The following is a 21,262-nucleotide window of genomic DNA, read 5'->3' as shown; positions in this document are numbered from 1 at the left end:
AGAGTCAAGAATGCATCAAAGTTATTTATTTATAAATAAATTGTTTTAGTGCTCCTGTATTGTCAGTTCTTGTTTGCTCTCATCTGCAGTCTTAACCATAATAGTTTCTCTTATTCCCCACAAAAATACAACTTTCATTGAGAGTGTAGAGAATACACACATCACTTCCAGATTCTCTCAGTGAACGCTAATCCATGTCCTGCTCTATACAAAAGTTGCCCTAGGTGACTTTCCTCACAAAGAATCATTCTCCTCTTTTAATATCTCCTCTGTAAATTGCTTTGTAAATGTATATATTCAGTTTATTCCTACATCATAATGAAGAAGTTCCTCTAAATAATGTCATTTATAAATAATTTGCATATTGCTAGTTTTAATTTACTTTAATAACATTTAACAAGGATTATCAGTATTAGAGATATTCTTTTTCCTATGTTTCGCATGTTCCTATTCAATTGGAAGTAAAACTTGAAAAACATCTCCCTTTATTGATTCACATATGTATGGAATAAAGAGATTTTTCAAATATAGGATCATTAATATAAAGATTCAATGTGGATTCCATGTGATGAGAAGTAATTTATATAAAACTATATAGTGATCCAGTGGCAAATCTAGAAATGTGTCCTCTAGATACCAGACAATGTAGAGTTTTCTTCTGAAGCAAATGAACATCAAAAATATATCATTCAGATCACTAAATATGTCTGGTCACAATCGATTTTGTCTGATTATTGCAGAGCTCCAACAATATTGTGCATTGAACTAAGAATTTTCTATCACTTTGCCTAAAATTTTATAAGAATCTCAGAATAAAAAAATAGCACGAGTTTTCATATAAATTTGGGTTGCCTTCTCTTTTCAAGAACTCTGTCGTACTTTTGTATGTACTTTAGCAAAATAAGCTTCTTTACTCACCTATAGGGAAAGAGCTCCCTAAAGGACCTATCAGACCTTTTTCCCCAGGACTACCTTGAACCTACTGGCTGCACAGAGTCTACCTTGGTTCATTGAAAAATGTGTCCACACTTGTATCTGTAATGTCTGTAGATAATAATTATTTTGAATTGCTTTCAGTTATATAGGTTTTAAAATATTATGAAATGACTTTCCTAGAATGAATCAGATTACAGAAAGGAGAATTCTCTGGAGTCTTGCCAAAGAAATTGCCCTACAGTTTCTCTGCAATGAGTCATACATGGAATTTTTTGTGCCTTCTAATATTTCCATAACAGTTTCTATTAAAAAGAATATACAGTACAGAGTTCAGAATGCTTTAGTGACTTAGGAATTAATTATCTTTTTAAATATTTATGCAATGTGTATTCTTATTTGTTTAGATGATTATAGAGCTTGTGCCCTAAGGATTTCATAATACACAGAGATCTAAAATTCACAGTATTAATATGTGCATGTTACTGTTGCATCTATATACACCTTCATGGAATATCACAATTGTGAATTAGAACTGATAAATACATAAGTCGGTAGACAGATATATGGAGAGATATCTGATTTATCAGTATATACTTTGAATTTGGGTTCAGACTGAAGTGAAATTTATTTTGCTTTATTGCAAAGCATGCTGCAGATTTTTGGAGCCAATGCTAGATCTAATGCTAGCAGTATCTTACTATAAATGTGAACTTGGATTAGTGAATTCACTCTCTGAACCCCTACCTCACAAGTGGAGCAGATCAAAATCATGAGATATGATCCCACACTTCTTAGAATGGATATTACCCAAATTGGAAAAAATGAGAGTTGGAGAGAATGTGGAGAAAACACATCACTTGAGCACTATTGATTGGACTGAAAATTAGTACAGCCATTATGGAAAATAGTATAGAAGTTCTTCAAAATTTAAGAGTGAAATTTTCCTATATTCCAACAATCCCACTTCTGGCTATAAAGGAAAGGAAACAAAATGATATGAAATAGAATTTGAAGCTATGCTTTACTCTTGTAATCATTATTGCAGTGTGACTCACAATAGATGGAAATTAATTTTATATATGCATTGACAAATGAATGGAAAAATGAAATTACAGCAACATGTAAGAACCTGGAAGACATTGAGAGAAATGAAATAAGCCAAACACTGAAAGACAAACATGTTATAATTATAATTGTATATAAAATCTAATAGTCAATCTTTAGAAGTAAAGAGTAGAATGACAATTGTCAGTGACTACAGACAGTGAGAAACGGGAAGATGTGAGTCAAATGCTAAGTTTCCAGGATATATGTTGAAAAGATCTATTTATAGCAATTTATACATAGTTAACAACATTTTATATTTGAATTTTCTGTTACTGCAGACCTCACCAGTTGGTAATGTTCTTACACACACACACACAAGCTAATTGAACTGGTGGATATGCACTTTGTTTGTAGTGATTATTGTAAAGTGTAAGTATCTTAAATGAAGCTGTGCACCGTAAATATATAAAATTTTTTGTCACTTATACCTAAATAAATCTGAAGAGCAAACAAAAAGTATAATAAGACTGAATGGCATAATTTGTACTGGATATGTAAAATCTGAGTGGCATGAGTGACCCAGGCACAGTAGCTGTGATATTTTTTACCATCTTCACCACTGCCACTAAAATCAGCATACTTACTATCATACATTTTTATCCATACACATGTCATCCTTGGATTTCTCAGTGACATTCTTCCTAAAAAGTTGAAAAAACACTCAGTGACTTTCACAAAGCATCCTACTTTGCTCTCACAGATGTAACTATTATTGCACTGGAAAGTTAGTGACAGGCAAGGAATTTTTTTTTAATTTTTATGTATTTATAAGTTAACTTCTTTTAAATGATTGTATTTATTTATTTAACAGAAAACACAAGTAAAGAGAGCAGGAGAGAGATAAGCAGGCACCCCACCCATCAGGGAACCAGATGTAGGGCTCACTATCAGGACTCTGGGAACATGACCTGAGTCTAATTTAGAAGTTTAACTGACTTAGCCACCCAGGTGCCCCAAAGTCATTTTTTTAATTTATTTATTTTTATTTGCTTATTTACAGCATAACAGTGTTCATTGTTCTGGCATCACACCCAGTGCTCCATGCAGTACGTGCCCTCCCTATTACCCACCACCTGGTTCCTCAACCTCCCACCACACCCCACCCCCTCCCGCCGCCCCTTCATAACCCTCTGGTTGTTTTTCAGAGTCCACAGTCTCTCATGGTTCATCTCCCCTTCCAGTTTCCCTCAACTCCCTCTCCTCTCCATCTCCCCAAAGTCATTTTTTAATGCCATAGTTAAAACAGAAAGCAGTACAGCTGGGCAAAATTTGTGTTAAAAAATAATCCTATTCTTTTGGACCCAACTATCTCCTTCATATATGGACATGTCCATAGATTTGCAAAGGAAGTTTACACTTTTGAATAAAGATGCAAAGTAGGCAAAAAACATTAATACTGATGCAAAAAAAATTTTAAAAATACAAGAAAAAGAGAACCAAGGCAGAGGAAGCTGTTTAAGCTTTCCTCGACCTACGGGAGTGGTGGCAACAGAATGATTTGGGACTAATCTGTGGGGAAAGAGTGGAAACCAGATTTTCTGCTTGAAAAAAAGGTAAAATAATTTTTAAAAAGACATGTTTATAATCAATCCCTGGTTGTAGACAGGTTCTCCAAAACCAATACCTGGCACCACTCCAACAAATGGGGAAAAAAGTGCTTGGATTATCTCATCAGGCCCTTTTCTTCCACTGCCTCCGTTGCGGGGAGGGCTTCTGGACAGCACTCAACTGGGCCTCCTGTGCAGGGTCTGTGCAGGCTGACCGGGCTGACCAGTCCCCCTCTTCCATGACCACCACTTCCTCCTGCCCCCAAATACAGGAAAGAACTAGGAAATGCTTATTTTCTACCATCACTGTTGAGGATTTCACTCTCCCAAGCTTTATTCCCTGAGTTTCATGTGAGCCCCTGGAAATGCTATCCAATATGACTCAACACTGTCCTTACAAAGGCCCTCATCCATTTCCCTTCCAGAGAGCACATTTATGAACTAGCCCCTAAACCATTTTCTAAAGTAAACAGTGTAACTCTGTGCAATCAGACTCCAGTTAAAATCTTCTGTTTCCAAAGTGGACCAACTCTTCCATAGATGACATCACTCATTTCCTAAACTGACAACCTGAAAATGGGAATGATTTCCATCCAGTCAATAATCCACAATGCCTGGGCACCTGGGTGACTCAGTTGGTTCAGCAACTGCCTTCAGCTCAGGTTATGATCCTGGAGTCCCAGGATCAAGTCAAGCATCAGGCTCCCAGCTCCAAAAGGGACTCTGCTTCTCCCTCTGAACTTCTCCCCTCTCATGCTATCTCTCTCACTCTCAAATAAGTAAATAAAATCATTTAAAAAATCCACAATACCAAAGAATTCACCCAACAGGATCAACAGCTCTGTAACCACATCCTGCACTTACATGAAATCAACTGTACTTCTCTAAAATAAAATTTAGGCTACCTAGGCCATACTAAAACCTTTTGTTTTTAGATTTTATTTATTTATTTGACACAGAGGGAGATCACAAGTAGGCAGAGCAGCAGGCAGAGATAGAGGGGAAGCAGGCTCCCTGCTGAGACCATGACCTGAGCTGAAGGCAGAGGTTTAACCCTCTGAGCCACCCAGATGCCCCTAAAGCATTCTTTATTTAGTTGAAATCTCCCGCCTCTTCACTGGGTCCATGACAGGCTCTGGACTCAAAATACATTTCCTTTCTCGGTGCATAATAATATGTCTGTTTCAATTCAATTATTGTTTTAAAAATCACTCATGTTCAAATTCTCACATTTGCATGTCCATTTGCATTCATATATTTACTATATATTTTGTCAGAGAAAACTATTTATATTATACTGATCATATTTACATGGATATATTACCATTTAGTGTAGATCTTACTTTAATTTACCAAAAACTAAGAAAAGTACATTGATGCTTGTAGATATCAGCCATTGATTCAAATATCAGTTCCACCATATTTATTACCATTTCACAATAGATTATAAGGAACGGCAGCAATTCTTTCAAGATTTCAATACTATTTTCTTGGTATTGAAGGAGAGCTTCATTTTTTTTAGAGCACACGAGTATGTACACAATTTATTTACTTTTTAAGTTTTAATTAGATATCTTAATGAAAATATGAGATATATAAGATAGATAAAAATGCATATCTTTTATTTTTTAAAATATTTTATTTATTTGACAGAGATCACAAGTAGGCAGAGGAGCAGGCAGAGAGAGAGGAGGAAGCAGGCTCCCCGCTGAGCAGAGAGACCAATGTGGGGCTCGACCCCAGGACTCTGGGATCATGACCTGAGCTAAAGGCAGAGGCTTTAACCCACTGAGCCACCCAGGCACCCTAAAAATGCATATCTCTTAAATTGACTTTAGTCAACTAAAATTTCCCTTTCACTTTCCATAGTTAATGAAATGCTTGAATGTATTAATTATCAATTATAATATTTTAAGATAGTTCTTTATTAATTTTAATTATAATTATCTTAAGCATTTATTTACAGAAGTATCTCAACCTTAAATGATAAATAAAAATAAAAATACCAGAAGGCATGTACCTTTTGTCAGCTTGCATAGTTACAAACTTACTGGTTTGAAGAGCTGACATTGGTCCTCCTATCTTCAATGGAATGAAGTCATTTTTCTGAGTCAAATTTGAATATTTTTCAAAGCAGTCAAAGCATACTTTTTTCTCATCCATATCCTTGACATTTGAGATAACTCCATAAAGACTAAACAGGGATCATGATTTCAGGACATCTTTGGAGATTAAGGATAGCATGTGGTGTTTTGTGTGTGTACTCACTTGACAATGTCCACTGAGACAGGAATAAGGTGAAAATACTATTTGCTTAGCATGTCCCTAGGACAAAGTTTAGAAATGAGTTCTGATACTTTGTGTAGCTGTTCTTTTTTAATTTTCTCTAAAGAGTTTATTTACTCATTTGGCAAGAGAGACACAGCATGAGAGAGAACACAAGCAGGGTAAGTGAGAGCAGAAGCTGGCTTCCAGTGGAGCAGGGAGTCCCATGCAGAACTTGATCCCAGGACTCTGGGATCATAACCTGAGGTGACTGAGCAACCCAGGCTCTCCATGTGTAACTGTTTTAATAGGTGAGTTCAAGGTCAATCCAGACGGTAAACAAATATACTTATTCAGACTTTTTGAATGTTATGTCTTCATGTATAATTTCATTCTATACTTTGGATTTTAAGCCCTTATTGGATATATTATTTGCAAATATTTTCTCCCAAACAGAAGATTACCTTTTTATATTGTCGATGGTTTCTTTCACTGTACATTAAAAGAAAGAAAGAAAGAAAGAAAGAAAGAAAGAAAGAAAGAAAGAGACAAGCAAAACAGCCCTTCTATAGTCCCAAAGGTTTAATGTGGTTTTCTGTTTCTCTTGCCAGAGAAGTCTTATCTAGAAATATGTTTCTATGGCTGATATCAAGTCAGTAATTTCCTTTCTGAGAAAATTTTATAATATCCATTTTGAGTTTATATTTGTGTATGATGTAGTAAGTGGCACAGTTTAATTGTTTTCCATTAAGTTGTCCAGTTGTCACAGAACGAATTACTGAAAAGACTTCCCCTTTTCTTATTGTACCTTCTTATCCACTTTTTTGTAGATTAACTGACTATGTATCTGTGAGTTCATTTCTGAGTTACTTTGTTGTATTGATCTATGTGTCAGTTTCTATGCCAGCTCCATACGGTTGAGTTTATTATTATTATTATTATTATTATTATTATCAATTTAGCTTTGTAATAGCTTGAAACATGGGCTTGTGATAATTCCAGTTTTGTTCTTTGTTCTCAAGATGGCCTTCTCTCTTGGGTTACCACTCTGTTTGGATTACTATCATTTTATATTTAATTTTCAAAACAGGAACTCTGAGTCATCCCATCTTATTCTTCCTCAAAGTTCTTTAGTGCATGAAGGTTTCTCTTTTGTTAATATGTTGCATTATATATATATATACTTTCATATGTTGAAGAATCTTGGCATTCCAGGATTAAATCCAACTAGGTCATAGTGTATAATACTCTTCATATACTGATGAATTCTGAGTGCCAATATTTTATTAAAAGCTTACATAAAGACTGATATCCAGACCAATATCATGCATGGCATTTGTATGAGGGTAATGTTGGCCTTATGGAATGAGTTAGTATGTATTCTTTTCTCTTCTGGTTTTTGAAAGAGTTGGAAAAGAATTGGTGTGAATTTGTGTATGTACACTTGGGAAAATTAACCAGTGAAGTCTTTTGGCTCAAGGACATTCTTAGTTGAATGTATTTAATTATGTATTCAATCTCCTTACTACTTATAGATGAACTCAATTTTATATTTCTTCTGACCCAGTCTTGGTAGTATGTTGTTTCTGGGAATTATTCCACTCGTTCATGATTATCCAACATGTTAATGTATTTATAATATTGGGTTCATAATTTTTATATCTATAAAACTTAAAATAATGTACCTACTCTCACTGCTTATGTTAATATTTTGACGTTTATTTATTTTATTTTTTTCTTGGTTAATATAGCAAAAGTTTTGGTAATTTTCAAAGAATTCTGCTTTAGTTTTTTTTTTTTTAATTCATTTATTTGTTTATTTACAGCATAACAGTGTTCATTGTTTTGGCATCACACCCAGTGCTCCATGCAGTACTTGCCGATCCCTATTACCCACCACCTGGTTCCTCAACCTCCCACTCCCCTCACCCCCGCCCCTTCAAAACCCTCTGGTTGTTTTTCAGAGTCCATAGTCTCTCATAGTTCATCTCCCCTTCCAGTTTCCCTCAACTCTTCTCCTCTCCATCTCCCCATGTCCTCCATGTTATTTGTTATGCTCCACAAATAAGTGAGACCATATGATACTTGACTCTCTCTGCTTGACTTATTTCACTCAGCATAATTTCTTCCAGTCCTGTCCATGTTGCTACAAAAGTTGGGTATTCGTCATTTCTGATGGAGGCATAATACTCCATTGTGTATATGTACCTCATCTTCCTTATCCATTCATCCGTTGAAGGGCATCTTGGTTCTTTCCACAGTTTGGCGACCATAGCCATTGCTGCAATAAACATTGGGGTACAGATGGCCCTTCTTTTCACTACATCTGCATCTTTGGGGTAAATACCCAGCAGTGAAATTGCAGGGTCATAGGGAAGCTCTATTGTTAATTTCTTCAGGAATCTCCACACTGTTCTCCAAAGTGACTGCACTAACTTGCATTCCCACCAACAGTGTAAGAGGGTTCCCCTTTCTCCACATCCTCTCCAACACACGTTGTTTCCTGTCTTGCTAATTTTGGCCATTCTAACTGGTGTCAGGTGGTATCTCAATGTGGTTTTAATTTGAATCTCCCTGATGGCTAGTGATGATGAACATTTTTTCATGTGTCTGATAGCCATTTGTATGTCTTCGTTGGAGAAGTGTCTGTTCATATCTTCTGCCCATTTTTTGATATGATTATCTGTTTTGTGTGTGTTGAGTTTGAGAAGTTCTTTATAGATCCTTGATATCAACCTTTTGTCTGTACTGTCATTTGCAAATATCTTCTCCCATTCCGTGTGTTGCCTTTTTGTTTTGTTGACTGTTTCCTTTGCTGTGCAGAAACTTTTGATCTTGATGAAGTCCCAAAAGTTCATTTTTGCTTTTGTTTCCTTGGCCTTTGGAGACATATCTTGAAAGAAGTTGCTGTGGCTGATATCGAAGAGGTTACTGCCTATGTTCTCCTCTAGGATTCTGATAGATTCCTGTCTCACGTTGAGGTCTTTTATCCATTTCGAGTTTATCTTTGTGTACGGTGTAAGAGAATGGTCGAGTTTCATTCTTCTACATATCGCTGTCCAGTTTTCCCAGCACCATTTTTTGAAGAGACTGTCTTTTTTCCATTGAATATTTTTTCCTGTTTTGTCAAAGATTATTTCACCATAGAGTTGAGGGTCCATATCTGGGCTCTCCACTCTATTCCACTGGTCTATGTGTCAGTTTTTATGCCAGTACCACGCTGTCTTGGTGATCACAGCTTTGTAGTAAAGCTTGAAATCAGGTAACGTGATGCCGCCAGTTTTGTTTTTGTTTTTCAACACTTCCTTAGCAATTCGGGGTCTCTTCTGATTCCATACAAATTTTAGGATTCTTTTCTCCAGCTCTTTGAAAAATACCGGTGGAATTTTGATTGGAATGGCATTAAAAGTATAGATTACTCTAGGCAGTATAGACATTTTAACAATGTTCATTCTTCCAATCCAAGAGCATGGAACAGTCTTCCATCTTTTTGTGTCTTCTTCAATTTCTTTCATGAGTGTTCTGTAGTTCCTCGAATACAGGTCCTTTACCTCTTTGGTTAGGTTTATTGCCAGGTATCTTATGGTTCTTGGTGCTATAGTAAATGGAATCAATTCTCTAATTTCCCTTTCTGTATTTTCATTGTTAGTGTATAAGAAAGCCACTGGTTTCTGTACGTTGACTTTGTATCCTGCCACATTACTGAATTGCTGTATGAGTTCTAGTAGTTTGGGGGTGGAGTCTTTGGGGTTTTCCATATAAAGAATCATGTCATCCCCCCTCTGGTCCCGGGCGTGAGCTGAGGGATTCGCGTGTGTGCCGAACTCCTCGGAACCATGGCGTCCCTTTCCCTCGCACCTGTTAACATCTTCAAGGCTGGGGCTGATGAAGAGAGGGCAGAGACTGCTCGTCTGTCTTCTTTTATTGGTGCCATCGCTGTTGGAGACTTGGTAAAGAGCACATTGGGACCTAAGGGCATGGATAAAATTCTGTTAAGCAGTGGATGAGATGCCTCTCTTATGGTAACCAATGATGGTGCAACTATTCTAAAAAACATTGGTGTAGACAATCCAGCAGCTAAAGTTTTAGTTGATATGTCAAGAGTTCAAGATGATGAAGTTGGTGATGGCACTACCTCTGTTACTGTCTTAGCAGCAGAATTACTAAGGGAGGCAGAATCTTTGATTGCAAAAAAAGATTCATCCACAAACCATCATTGCGGGTTGGAGAGAAGCCACAAAGGCAGCAAGACAAGCTCTGTTGAATTCTGCAGTTGATCATGGTTCTGATGAAGTTAAATTCCGCCAAGATTTAATGAACATTGCGGGAACAACATTATCCTCAAAACTTCTTACTCATCACAAAGACCATTTTACTCAGTTAGCTGTAGAAGCTGTTCTCAGACTGAAAGGTTCTGGTAATCTGGAGGCAATTCACGTCATCAAGAAGCTAGGCGGAAGTCTGGCAGATTCCTATTTAGATGAAGGCTTTCTGTTGGATAAAAAAATTGGAGTAAATCAACCAAAGCGAATTGAAAATGCTAAAATTCTCATTGCAAATACTGGTATGGATACAGACAAAATAAAGATATTTGGTTCCAGGGTAAGAGTTGATTCTACAGCAAAGGTTGCTGAAATAGAACATGCCGAAAAGGAGAAAATGAAGGAGAAAGTTGAACGAATTCTTAAGCATGGGATAAATTGCTTTATTAACAGGCAGTTAATTTATAATTATCCTGAGCAGCTCTTTGGTGCTGTTGGTGTCATGGCGATTGAACGTGCAGATTTTGCAGGTGTGGAACACCTAGCTCTTGTCACAGGTGGTGAAATTGCCTCTACCTTTGACCACCCAGAACTAGTGAAGCTTGGAAGTTGCAAGATTATTGAGGAAGTCATGATTGGAGAGGATAAACTCATCCACTTTTCTGGGGTAGCCCTTGGCGAAGCTTGTACCATTGTTCTTCGTGGTGCCACTCAGCAAATTTTAGATGAGGCAGAAAGATCTTTGCATGATGCTCTTTGTGTTCTTGCCCAAACTGTGAAGGATTCTAGAACAGTTTATGGAGGAAGCTGTTCTGAGATGCTGATGGCTCATGCTGTGACAGAGCTTGCCAGTAGAACACCAGGAAAAGAAGCTGTTGCGATGGAGTCTTACGCTAAAGCACTGAGAATGTTGCCAACTATCATAGCTGATAATGCAGGCTATGACAGTGCAGACCTGGTGGCACAGCTCCGAGCTGCCCATAGCGAAGGCAACACGACTGCCGGACTGGATATGAAGGAAGGTACCATTGGACATATGGCAGTACTGGGTATGACAGAAAGTTTCCAGGTGAAGCGACAAGTTCTTTTGAGCGCAGCTGAAGCAGCAGAGGTGATTCTTCGTATGGACAACATTATCAAAGCAGCACCAAGGAAACGTGTCCCTGATCATCACCCCTGTTAACATTCCCATGTGCTCTTGAGCTCTGGACCAGTTAGTTCATAGCACAGTTGTATTTGAAAGACTTCGACTGTTTAAAGAAGACTGTGGAATCGAAGTTTATCTTTCTGTGGTTCTTATATCCTTAAGTTTGGACATTTAACTGACCTATTTTAACATGGGTCTAATTTATTTGCTGTCTCATTTTCCATAAAATTCAGTTGATTTAAAAGTTCATTTCTCATACTGTGCATCAAAATAAAAATTTGAACAATTAATTGTTAAAAAAAAGAATCATATGACAGTTGTCTTTCTCCGATTGACTTATTTCACTAAGCATGATATGCTCTAGTTCCATCCACGTCGTCGCAAATGGCAAGATTTCATTTCTTTTGATGGCTGCATAGTATTCCATTGTGTATATATACCACATCTTCTTGATCCATTCATCTGTTGATGGACATCTAGGTTCTTTCCATAGTCTGGCTATTGTAGACATTGCTGCTATAAACATTCGGGTACACGTGCCCCTTCGGATCACTATGTTTGTATCTTTAGGGTAAATACCCAGTAGTGCAATTGCTGGGTCATAGGGTAGTTCTATTTTCAACATTTTGAGGAACCTCCATGCTGTTTTCCAGAGTGGTTGCACCAGCTTGCATTCCCACCAACAGTGGAGGAGGGTTCCCCTTTCTCCACATCCTCGCCAGCATCTGTCATTTCCTGACTTGTTCATTTTAGCCATTCTGACTGGTGTGAGGTGATATCTCATTGTGGTTTTGATTTGTATTTCCCTGATGCCGAGTGACGTGGAGCACTTTTCCATGTGTCTGTTGGCCATCTGGATGTCTTCTTTGCAGAAATGTCTGTTCATGTCCTCTGCCCATTTCTTGATTGGATTGTTTGTTCTTTGGGTGTTGAGTTTGCTAAGTTCCTTATAGATTTTGGATACTAGCCCTTTATCTGATATGTCGTTTGCAAATATCTTCTCCCATTCTGTCAGCTGTCTTTTGGTTTTGTTAACTGTTTCCTTTGCTGTGCAAAAGCTTTTGATCTTGATGAAATCCCAATAGTTCATTTTCGCCCTTGCTTCCCTTGCCTTTGCCGTTGTTCCTAGGAAGATGTTGCTGCGGCTGAGGTCGAAGAGGTTGCTGCCTGCGTTCTCCTCAAGGATTTTGATGGATTCCTTTCTCACATTGAGGTCCTTCATCCATTTGGAGTCTATTTTCGTGTGTGGTGTAAGGAAGTGGTCCAATTTCATTTTTCTGCATGTGGCTGTCCAATTTTCCCAGCACCATTTATTGAAGAGGCTGTCTTTTTTCCATTGGACATTCTTTCCTGCTTTGTCGAAGATGAGTTGACCATAGAGTTGAGGGTCGATTTCTGCGCTCTCTATTCTGTTCCACTGGTCTATGTGTCTGTTTTTGTGCCAGTACCATGCTATCTTGATGAGGACAGCTTTGTAATAGAGCTTGAAGTCCGGAATTGTGATGCCACCAACTTTGGCTTTGTTCTTCAATATTCCTTTGGCTATTCGAGGTCTTTTCTGGTTCCATATAAATTTTAGGATTATTTGTTCCATTTCTTTGAAAAAAATGGATGGTATTTTGATAGGGATTGCATTAAATGTGTAGATTGCTTTAGGTAGCATAGACATTTTCACAATATTTATTCTTCCAATCCAGGAGCATGGAACATTTTTCCATTTTTTGGTGTCTTCCTCAATTTCTTTCATGAGTACTTTATAATTTTCTGTGTATAGATTCTTAGTCTCTTTGGTTAGGTTTATTCCTAGGTATCTTATAGTTTTGGGTACAATTGTGAATGGGATTGACTCCTTAATTTCTCTTTCTTCAGTCTTGTTGTTGGTGTACAGAAATGCAACTGATTTCTGTGCATTGATTTTATATCCTGACACTGTACTGAATTCCTGTACAAGTTCTAGCAGTTTTGGAGTGGAGTCTTTTGGGTTTTCCACATATAGTATCATATCATCTGCGAAGAGTGATAGTTTGACTTCTTCTTTACCAATTTGGATGCCTTTAATTTCTTTTTGTTGTCTGATTGCTGAGGCTAGGACTTCTAATACTATGTTGAATAGCAGTGGTGATAATGGACATCCCTGCCGTGTACCTGACCTTAATGGAAAAGCTTTCAGTTTTTCTCCATTGAGAAAGATATTTGCGGTAGGTTTTTCATAGATGGCTTTGATAATATTGAAGTATGTGCCCTCTATCCCTACACTTTGAAGAGTTTTGATCAGGAAGGGATGCTGTACTTTGTCAAATGCTTTTTCAGCATCTATTGAGAGTATCATATGGTTCTTGTTCTTTCTTTTATTAATGTGTTCTATCACATTGATTGATTTGCGGATGTTGAACCAACCCTGCAGCCCTGGAATAAATCCCACTTGATCGTGGTGAATAATCCTTTCAATGTACTGTTGAATCCTATTGGCTAGTATTTTGGCGAGAATTTTTGCGTCTGTGTTCATCAAGGATATTGGTCTGTAGTTCTCTTTTTTAGTGGGATCCTTGTCTGGTTTTGGGATCAAGGTGATGCTGGCCTCATAGAATGAGTTTGGAAGTTTTCCTTCCATTTCTTTTCTTTGGAACAGTTTCAGGAGAATAGGAATGAGTTCTTCTTTAAATGTTTGGTAGAATTCCCCTGGGAAGCCGTCTGGCCCTGGGCTTTTGTTTGTTTGGAGATTTTGGATGACTGTTTCAATCTCCTTACTGGTTATGGGCCTGTTCAGGTTTTCTATTTCTTCCTGGTTCAGTTGTGGTAGTTTATATGTCTCTAGGAATGCATCCATTTCTTCCAGATTGTCCAATTTGTTGGCGTAGAGTTGCTCATAGTATGTTCTTATAATTGTCTGTATTTCTTTGGTGTTAGTTGTGATCTCTCCTCTTTCATTCATGATTTTATTGATTTGGGTCCTTTCTCTTTTCTTTTTGATGAGTCTGGCCAGGGGTTTATCAATCTTATTGATTCTTTCAAAGAACCAGCTCCTAGTTTCATTGATTTTTTCTATTGTTTTTTTTTTGGTTTCTATTTCATTGATTTCTGCTCTGATCTTTATGATTTCTCTTCTCCTGCTGGGTTTAGGGTTTCTTTCTTGTTCTTTCTCCAGCTCCTTTCCGTGTAGGGTTAGGTTGTGTACTTGAGACCTTTCTTGTTTCTTGAGAAAGGCTTGTACCGCTATATATTTTCCTCTCAGGACTGCCTTTGCTGTGTCCCACAGATTTTGAACTGTTGTGTTTTCATTATCATTTGTTTCCATGAATTTTTTCAATTCTTCTTTAATTTCCTGGTTAACCCATTCATTCTTTAAGAGGATGCTGTTTAGTCTCCATGTATTTGGGTTCTTTCCAGCTTTCCTCTTGTGATTGAGTTCTAGCTTCAGAGCATTGTGGTCTGAAAATATGCAGGGAATAATCCTAATCTTTTGATACCGGTTGAGACCTGATTTGTGACCCAGGATGTGATCTATTCTGGAGAAGGTTCCATGTGCACTAGAGAAGAATGTGTATTCTGTTGCTTTGGGATGAAATGTTCTGAATATATCTGTGATGTCCATCTGGTCCAGTGTGTCATTTAAGGCCTTTATTTCCTTGTTGATCTTTGGCTTGGATGATCTGTCCATTTCAGTGAGGGGAGTGTTCAAGTCCCCTACTATTATTGTATTATTATTGATGTGTTTCTTTGATTTTGTTATTAATTGGTTGATATAGTTGGCTGCTCCCACGTTAGGGGCATAGATATTTAAAATTGTTAGATCTTCTTGTTGGACAGACCCTTTGAGTAGGATATAGTGTCCTTCCTCATCTCTTATTAGAGTCTTTGGCTTAAAATCTAATTGATCTGATAGAAGGATTGCCACCCCAGCTTTCTTCTGATGCCCATTAGCATGGTAAATTGTTTTCCACCCCCTCACTTTAAATCTGGAGGTGTCTTCGCGTCTAAAATGGGTTTCTTGTAGGCAACATACTGATGGGTTTTGGTTTTTTATCCATTCTGATACCCTGTGTCTTTTGATTGGGGCATTTAGTCCATTAACATTCAGGGTAACTATTGAGAGATATGAATTTAGTGCCATTATTAACCTGTAAGGTGACTGTTACTGTATATTGTCTCTGTACCTTTCTGATCAATTACTTTTAGGCTCTCTCTTTGCTTAGAGGACCCCTTTCAATATTTCCTGTAGAGCTGGTTTGGTGTTTGCAAATTCTTTCAGTTTTTGTTTGTCCTGGAAGATTTTGATCTCTCCTTCTATTTTCAATGATAGCCTAGCTGGGTAGAGTATTCTTGGCTGCTTGTTTTTCTCCTTGAGTGCTCTGAATATATCATGCCAGCTCTTTCTGGCCTGCCAGGTCTCTGTGCATAAGTCTGCCGCCAATCTAATATTTTTACCATTGTATGTTACAGACTTCTTTTCTCGGGCTGCTTTCAGGATTTTCTCTTTGTCACTAAGACTTGTCAATTTTACTATTAGGTGACGGGGTGTGGACCTATTCTTGTTGACTTTGAGGGGGGTTCTCTGCATCTCTTGGATTTTGATGCTTGTTCCCTTTGCCATATTAGGGAAATTCTCTCCAATGATTCTCTCCAATAGACCTTCTGCTCCCCTCTCTCTTTCTTCTTCTTCTGGAATCCCAATTATTCTAAGGTTGTTTCATCTTATGGTGTCACTTATCTCTCGAATTCTCCCCTCATGGTCCAGTAGCTGTTTGTCCCTCTTTTGCTCGGCTTCCTTATACTCTGTCATTTGGTCTTCTATATCACTAATTCTTTCTTCTGCCTCATTGATCCTAGCAGTGAGAGCCTCCATTTTTGATTGCACCTCATTAATAGCTTTTTTGATTTCAACTTGGTTAGATTTTAGTTCTTTAATTTCTCCAGAAAGGGCTTTAATATCTCCAGAGAGGTTTTCTCTAATATCTTCCATGCCTTTTTCGAGCCCGTCTAGTATGTTCAGAATCGTCATTCTGAACTCTTGATCTGACATATTACCAATGTCTGTGTTGATTAGGTCCCTAGCCTTCGGTACTGTCTCTTGTTCTTTTGTTTGTGGTGATTTTTTCCGCCTTGTCATTTTGTCCAGATAAGAGGATATGAAGGAGCAAATAAACTACTAAAAGGGTGGCAAAGACCCCGGAAAAATGCGCTGTAACCAAATCAGAAGAGACCCCAAATTGTGGGGGGGAGAAAGGGGATAAAAACAGGTTCTGAAAAAAAAAAAAAGAAAAAAGAAAAAAATTTTAAAAATAAAACAAATAAAAAAATATAAAAAAGAAAGAAAAAATATATATATTTAGATGAACTAGTCAAAAAATGTTAAAAAAAAGAAAAGGGTAAAAGTTTAAAAAAATTCAGCAGAAGAAGAAAAAAGAAAAAAGAAAAAAAATTGAAAAAAGAAAAAAAAATTGAAAAAAGAAAAAAAAAATGAAGTAGCCGCAAGACTAAAGAATCATGGGGAGAAAGCCATGAGTTCCGTGCTTTGCTTTCTCCTCCTCTGGAATTGCTCTGCTGTCTTAGGAATTGAATCTGCTTTCTCCTTGATAGATGAACTTCGTCCTGGCTGGAAATTTTGTTGATCTTCTGGGGGAGGGGCCTGTTGTAGTGACTCTCAAGTGTCTTTGCCCGAGGCGGGATTGCACCGCCCTTACCGGCGGCCGGACTAAGTAATCGGCTCGGGTTCGCTTTTGGGAGCTTCAGTTCCCTGAACGCTCTCCGCAGAGCTCCGGAACACGGGAATGAAAATGGCGGCCTCCCAGTCTCCGACCCGGAGGAGCCGAGAGCCCGGGGCCCCACTCCTCATTGCGCCCCCAGAGGACAGCACCCAATCACTTCCGCATCCCCAGCCTCCAGCCGCGCTCCGAGCTCACCCAGCCCGCGACCAGTTCAAGGTAACCCCGAGCTGAGAGTTCAGTCCTCGGCTCTGTCTCTGCAACCGGCTTCTCCATTCTGATACCTCGAGCTCTCCGACACTCCGACTCCCCCGATCCTTCTGTGACCCTGTGGGGCCTGGGTCCACGCTGGCCCCGCGTGGGCTTCACCCCGGTTTAGCCCCTGGAGCAATGTCCCTCAGTGGAACAGACTTTTAAAAGTCCTGATTGTGCTCCGTTCCTCCGCCGCTTGCCGGGAGCCGGCCCCTCCCCCCGCGGTCTATCTTCCCGTCATTTTAGATTCAGTTCTCCGCCAGTCCTACCTTTCAGAAAGTGGTTGATTTTCTGTTTCTAGAGTTGCTGTTCTTCTTCTCTTCTCTCTCCCGTTGGATTTGTAGGTGTTGCAATGTTTAGATAAGCTATCGAGCTGATCTCCTGCTACCTGATGTAGTCTCAGGCTGCTACTTCTCCGCCATCTTGATTCCTCCCCCGATTTTTTCTTTTTTTTTAATTCTTCTCAGAATAACAGTGTTCATTGCTTTTGCACCACACCCAGTGCTCCATGCAACATGTGCCCTCACTAATACCCACCACCTTGTTCCCTCAACTTCCCACCCCCCTCTGCTTCTAGACCCTCAGGTTGTTCTTCAGAGTCCATAGACTCTCATGGTTCATCTCCCCGTCCAATTTCCCTCAACTCCCTTCTCCTCTCCACCTCCCCATGTCCTCCATGTTATTTGTTATGCTCCACAAGTAAGTGAAACCATATGACACTTGACTCTCTCTGCTTGGCTTATTTCGCTCAGCATAATCTCTTCCAGTCCCGTCCATGTTACTACAAAAGTTGGGTATTCATCCTTTCTGATGGAGGCATAATACTCCATCGTGTATATGGACCACATCTTCCTTATCCCTTCGTCCATTGAAGGGCATCTTGGTTCTTTCCACAGTTTGGCGACCGTGGCTATTGCTGCTGTAAACATTGGGGTACAGATGGCCCTTCTTTTCACTACATCTGTATCTTTGGGGTAAATACACAGTAGTGCAATTTCAGGGTCATAGGGAAGCTCTATTTGTAATTTCTTGAGGAATCTTCACACTGTTCTCCAAAGTGGTTGCACCAACTTGCATTCCCACCAACAGTGTAAGAGGGTTCCCCTTTCTCCACATCCTCTCCAACACATGCTTTTTCCTGTCTTGCTAATTTTGGCCATTCTAACTGGTGTGAGGTCGTATCTCAATGTGGTTTTTATTTGAATCTCCCTGATGGCTAGTGATGATGAACATTTTTTCATGTGTCTGTTAGCCATTTGTATGTCTTCATGGGAAAAGTGTCTGTTCATATGTTCTACCCATTTTTTGATATGATTATCTGTTTTGTGTGTGTTGAGTTTGAGGTGTTCTTTATACGTCCTGGATATCAACCTTTTGTCTCTACTGTCATTTGCAAATATCTTCTCCCATTCTGTGGTTTGCCTCTTTGTTTTGTTGACTGTTTCCTTTGCTGTGCAGAAGCTTTTGATCTTGATGAAGTCCCAAAACTTTATATTCACTTTTGTTTCCTTTGCTTTTGGAGATATCTTGGAAGAAGTTGCTGTGGCTGATATCGAAGAGGTTACTGCCTATGTTCTCCTCTAGGATTCTGATGGATTTCTGTCTCACATTGAGGTCTTTTATCCATTTCAAGTTTATCTTTTTGTGTGGGTAAGAGAATGGTCGAGTTTCATTCTTCTACATATAGCGGTCCAGTCTTCACAGCACCATTTATTGTAGAGACTGTCTTTTTTCCACTGGATATTTTTTCCTGTTTTGTCGAAGATTATTTGACCATAGAGTTGAGGGTCCATATCTGGGCTCTCTACTCTGTTCCACTGCTCTATGTGTCTATTTTTATTCCAGTGCCGCGTTGTCTTGGTGATCACAGCTTTGTAGTAAAGCTTGAAATCAGGTAATGTGATGCTGCCAGTTTAATTTTGTTTTTCAACATTTCCTTAGCAATTCAGGGTTTCTCCTGATTCCATACAAATTTTACGATTATTTTCTCCAACTCTTTGAAAAATACAGTGGAATTTTGTTCAGAATGGCATTAAAAGTATAGATTGTCCTAAGCAGTATAGACATTTTAACAATGTTTATTCTTCTGATCCAAGAGCATGGAATGGTCTTCCATTTTTTTGTGCCTCCTTCAATTTCTTTCAAGAGTGTTCTGTAGTTCCTCAAGTATAGATCCTTTCCCTCCTTGATTAGGTTTATTCCCAGGTATCTTATGGTTCTTTTTTTTAATATTTTATTTATTTGACAGAGAAAAATCACAACTAGGCAGAGAGGCAGGCAGAGAGAGAGGAGGAAGCAGGCTCCCCACGGAGAGAAGAGCCCGATGTGGGGCTCGATCCCAGGACCCTGAGATCATGATCTGAGCCGAAGGCAGAGACTTTAACGCACTGAGCCACCCAGGTGCCCCTATCTTATGGTTCTTGGTGCTATAGTAAATGGAATGGATTCTCTAATTTCCCTTTCTGTATTTTCATTGTTACTGTATAAGAAAGCCACTGATTTCTGTACACTGACTTTGTATCCTGCCACGTTACTGAATTGCTGTATGAGTTCTAGTAGTTTGGGGGTGGAGTCTTTGGGGTTTTCCATGTAAAGAATCATGTCATCTGTGAAGAGAGAGAGTCAGACTTCTTCATTGCCAGTTTGGATACCTTTTATTTCTGTTTGTTTTCTGGTTGCTGTTGCTAGGAATTCTATTACTATGTTGAACAAGAGTGGTGAGCGTGGGCATCGTTGTCATGTTCCTGATGTCAATGGGAAGGCTGCAAGCATTTTCTTATTAACGATGATATTTACTGTGGATCTTTCATAGATAGATTTTATAAAGTTCAGGAATGTTCCCTCTATCCCCATACTTTGAAGCGTTTTAATCAGGAATGGATGCTGGATTTTGTCAAATGCTATTTCTGCAGCAATTGAGATGACCATGTGGTTTTTCTCAATTCTCTTATTGATTTGTTCTATCACGTTGATTGATTTGTTAATGTTGAACCCTCCTTGTAACCCAGGGATGAATCCCATCTGGTCATGGTGGATAATCTTTTTTTTTTTTTAAGATTTTATTTATTTATTTGACAGAGAGAGATACAAGTAGGCAGAGAGGCAGGCAGAGAGAGTGAGAGGGAAGCAGGCTCCCTGCCGAGCAGAGAGCCTGACACGGGACTCGATCCCAGGACCCCGAGATCATGACCTGAGCCGAAGGCAATGGCTTAAACCACTGAGCCACCCAGGTGCCCCGTGGATAATCTTTTTAATGTGCTGCTGAATCCTGTTTGCTAGGATCTTGTTGAGAATCTAAGCATCCATATTCATCAATGATATTGGTCTGAAATTCTCCTTTTTAGTAGGGTCTTTCCCTGTTTTGGGGATCAGGGTAATGCTGGCTTCATAAAAAGAGTCTGGAAGTTTTCCTTCTGCTTCAATATTTTGATACAGCTTCAGAAAATAGGTGTTATTTCTTCCTTGAAAGTTTGGTAGAATTCCCCAGGGAATCCGTCAGGTCCTGGGCTCTTGTTTTTTGGGAGGTTTTTGATCACTGCTTCAATCTCGTTACTACGTATCGGTCTATTCAGGTTGTCAATTGCTTCCTGCTTCAATTTTGGGAGCTTATAGTTTTCCAGGAATGCATCCACTTCATCTAGGTTGCTTAGCTTATTGGCATAAAACTATTGATAATAACTTCAGATGATTGTTTATACTTCCTTGGTGTTAGTTGTGATCTCTCCCTTTTCATTCATAATTTTATTAATTTGGGCTTTCTCTCTTTTCTTTTGGATTAGTGTGGCCAATGGTTTATCGATCTTATTGATTCTTTCAAAAAACCAGCTTCTAGTTTCATTGATACATTCTACAGTATCTCTGGTTTCTACCTCATTGATCTCTGCTCTAATCTTGATTATTTCCCTTCTTGCATGTGGAGTTGGTTTGATTTGTTGTGGGTTCTCCAACTTTTTAAGGTGTAGAGACAGCTGTTGTATTCTGGATTTTTCAATTTTTTTTAAGGGAGGCTTGGATAGCTATATATTTCCCCCTTAGTACCACCTT

The 21,262-nt window shown here is 38.7% G+C and overlaps 1 pseudogene; it reads left to right on the top strand.

Annotated features, from left to right (window-relative positions):
* The first annotated feature begins 9,639 nt into the window (after positions 1 to 9,639).
* LOC123926845 lies at positions 9,640 to 11,440 on the top strand (annotated as a pseudogene).
* The last annotated feature ends 9,822 nt before the right edge of the window (positions 11,441 to 21,262 follow it).

Source organism: Meles meles, chromosome 16 (genome assembly GCF_922984935.1).
Source record: "Meles meles chromosome 16, mMelMel3.1 paternal haplotype, whole genome shotgun sequence".
NCBI classification, from domain to species: domain Eukaryota; kingdom Metazoa; phylum Chordata; class Mammalia; order Carnivora; family Mustelidae; genus Meles; species Meles meles.
This window is presented reverse-complemented; position numbering and strand designations above follow the sequence as displayed.